The 3,543-nt window shown below is 47.9% G+C and overlaps 1 long non-coding RNA gene across 1 annotated transcript; it reads right to left on the bottom strand.

Annotated features, from left to right (window-relative positions):
* On the bottom strand, positions 1-2,928 carry LOC140683993 (uncharacterized). Its single transcript, XR_012055745.1, has 2 exons — positions 556-2,928; positions 1-412 (listed from the first exon to the last, which is right to left on the bottom strand). It is a non-coding gene; the product is annotated as an uncharacterized lncRNA (long non-coding RNA).
* Positions 2,929-3,543: the final 615 nt, after the last annotated feature.

Here is a 3,543-nt window from a genome sequence, read left to right as displayed (position 1 = left end):
TTAATAACAAGAAAAAAACTTTATTAAACTACTACCACTATGCTACTAAAAGGGGGGGGGGGGGGGAAGAAGAAAGAAACACACACAATTCAAAATGAAAACCTTCCAAAGCATTCCTCCTCCCACCACCCAACTCCAACAGTCCACAGTGAGAGACAATCTGGACCCCAATCAGGTTTCCACCCTCCAGATAATCAACACCCAGTCCATCTGCAGGGAGAGAGGAGTCTCTCTCGTGCCACAGACCCCCCAAGAAACACAGCTGCCACACCCTGTGCTTCCATGTCACCACATGGCACCGCCCGGAGAAAAAGTTTGCCAGTGGTGACCCTCTCCTTTCCATGCACAGTGTTCTCACCACCAATGCATGGATGGACAGACTGCTTTTAGGATTTTTCCTTTCAAGGATGCCCTGCCAAGAGGGGAAAAAACAATAGTTCAGTTTTTCATTTTTGGGACCAACAGTCCCCCCCATTTTCCCCTGGGGCCGAGGATCCACAAACAGAGCTCTTCTTCTCTTCTTCCTCTCTGAAGACAGGGGGCACCACCACAAACCTCCTTAACTTTTCACTGTTCGCTCCACTTCTGTCTTTTCCCAGCTGAAGCAGGTCTCTTGGCTCACCAGCATCCTCCTAAAATACAGTCTCTCTTTGGAGGAGAAGATCAGTTCAATCTGTGGCTACCAAGAAAAAGTCCAGCCAAACAGCCACTCCATCATCTCCTCCCACCTAGAATTTCTCCTTCCAACATCCCAGATCCCAGGCTGTCTCTCTTCCTCTCTTTTCAAACCAAGGAGGAGAAAAATTTCACAAAGCTTTCATTTCTCAGGAAGGGTTAAGAGTCCCGACTCCCAGAGATGGCTCGCTGCCCAGGCTCCAGCTCCCACAGGCGGCTGGGCACCTTGCGGCCCCCCTTCTCTTCTCCTTCCCCGCGGTGAACTGCTGATAAAAACCACCGCCGTCTCCTTTTCTCTCTTAGGAGAGAGAGACTCTGGGGGGGAACGGAGACATCCCAGATTTCTCCACCCTTCCATCTGCAGGGGGCCAACCCGGGTTCCAGTCCCTTCACCCTTGGGCCTACCTCCGAAGGCCACATGGCTTCTCCCCTCCCCCACCCAGCTCGTGGCTGGGCAGGGGAGAGTCCTGCACTGACTGCTGACCGGAACCCAAGAGAGCGAGTTCCTCTGGGAATTCTGCTTTTAACCCCTCTGTGTTCTCAGAGGCGTGTCCACCTTCAATTGGTCAAAGTCCAAATTGACCTCTTCCTTCCGGAAAAATTCTTTTTCCGTGTCAAACCACGACACTCCACCCTTCGCCTCTGAGAACACAGAATACAAAAATCATTACCAAAATTACATTCAACACACTTCTACATAAAACAGCATCATACACTAAAACTTCTACCCCAATTCACCTTACCACCCAACACATGCTTTGCTCTTAATTCTCTTTGATCTCATCTCACAGCTTTCATTTTATCACCATCTTATCTTTCGATTTGCCCGCATTCTCCACCAAAAATGTCATGGTTTGACACTGGCACAATGCCAGTGCCCCCCATGAAAATGCAATTTCTCAACTGAATGCTGTGAAATGCGATCGAGAGCAGAGCAAAGCAGGCCCAAGCTTAATAACAAGAAAAAAACTTTATTAAACTACTACCACTATGCTACTAAAAGGGGGGGGGGGGGGGGAAGAAGAAAGAAACACACACAATTCAAAATGAAAACCTTCCAAAGCATTCCTCCTCCCACCACCCAACTCCAACAGTCCACAGTGAGAGACAATCTGGACCCCAATCAGGTTTCCACCCTCCAGATAATCAACACCCAGTCCATCTGCAGGGAGAGAGGAGTCTCTCTCGTGCCACAGACCCCCCAAGAAACACAGCTGCCACACCCTGTGCTTCCATGTCACCACATGGCACCGCCCGGAGAAAAAGTTTGCCAGTGGTGACCCTCTCCTTTCCATGCACAGTGTTCTCACCACCAATGCATGGATGGACAGACTGCTTTTAGGATTTTTCCTTTCAAGGATGCCCTGCCAAGAGGGGAAAAAACAATAGTTCAGTTTTTCATTTTTGGGACCAACAGTCCCCCCCATTTTCCCCTGGGGCCGAGGATCCACAAACAGAGCTCTTCTTCTCTTCTTCCTCTCTGAAGACAGGGGGCACCACCACAAACCTCCTTAACTTTTCACTGTTCGCTCCACTTCTGTCTTTTCCCAGCTGAAGCAGGTCTCTTGGCTCACCAGCATCCTCCTAAAATACAGTCTCTCTTTGGAGGAGAAGATCAGTTCAATCTGTGGCTACCAAGAAAAAGTCCAGCCAAACAGCCACTCCATCATCTCCTCCCACCTAGAATTTCTCCTTCCAACATCCCAGATCCCAGGCTGTCTCTCTTCCTCTCTTTTCAAACCAAGGAGGAGAAAAATTTCACAAAGCTTTCATTTCTCAGGAAGGGTTAAGAGTCCCGACTCCCAGAGATGGCTCGCTGCCCAGGCTCCAGCTCCCACAGGCGGCTGGGCACCTTGCGGCCCCCCTTCTCTTCTCCTTCCCCGCGGTGAACTGCTGATAAAAACCACCGCCGTCTCCTTTTCTCTCTTAGGAGAGAGAGACTCTGGGGGGGAACGGAGACATCCCAGATTTCTCCACCCTTCCATCTGCAGGGGGCCAACCCGGGTTCCAGTCCCTTCACCCTTGGGCCTACCTCCGAAGGCCACATGGCTTCTCCCCTCCCCCACCCAGCTCGTGGCTGGGCAGGGGAGAGTCCTGCACTGACTGCTGACCGGAACCCAAGAGAGCGAGTTCCTCTGGGAATTCTGCTTTTAACCCCTCTGTGTTCTCAGAGGCGTGTCCACCTTCAATTGGTCAAAGTCCAAATTGACCTCTTCCTTCCGGAAAAATTCTTTTTCCGTGTCAAACCACGACACTGAGGGTGTCAGTCTCTGCCCCAGGATCATCTGGCTCCAACTGACGTGAGTTTCTCTTTTATTTACCAAGTACTAATTTCTGACTATCCCTTTCAGGGTACAATGCCTCAAAATTTCTTTACAAGTGTCACAAGAACCCTCCCTCTGATGTCTCAATACCACCTCACTGCCCACCTCTGCTTTTGTGGTTTTTCCCTGCCTTAGGTACCATGACAATATAATATAATTGCTTTTAGGATCCTTGTTTCAAATTCTCTCTGTAGGTATATATTCTGAGTTGCTCTTACCACGTGTGTTATTTTATGGATTTTCTTCCCTGATGCACTTTGCAGAAAGAAACAGAAAGAATTATAATTACTGCACTTATTAAACAACTTATTAGGGGAGGAAACTGACAGCATGAAGAAAGAAATATTTAAGAAGAATAATAAAACACACTGGCAAAATATGTTTAAGAAGATGTAGGTTCTATCAAGAAATTCAATTTCTAAGAAAATGAGCTGTTAACATAATATTTCAGTGCTCTACTATATTATAAACTTACATACAGATCTGTGTAGCATTCATTTATCTTCTAGATAAAAAAAGGCATAATTTTAATTGTTACAGGTTT

This window comes from Taeniopygia guttata, chromosome 4 (assembly GCF_048771995.1).
Source record: "Taeniopygia guttata chromosome 4, bTaeGut7.mat, whole genome shotgun sequence".
Taxonomy (NCBI): domain Eukaryota; kingdom Metazoa; phylum Chordata; class Aves; order Passeriformes; family Estrildidae; genus Taeniopygia; species Taeniopygia guttata.
The sequence above is the reverse complement of the archived record's forward strand: the minus strand, read 5'-3'. Positions and strand labels throughout refer to the sequence as shown.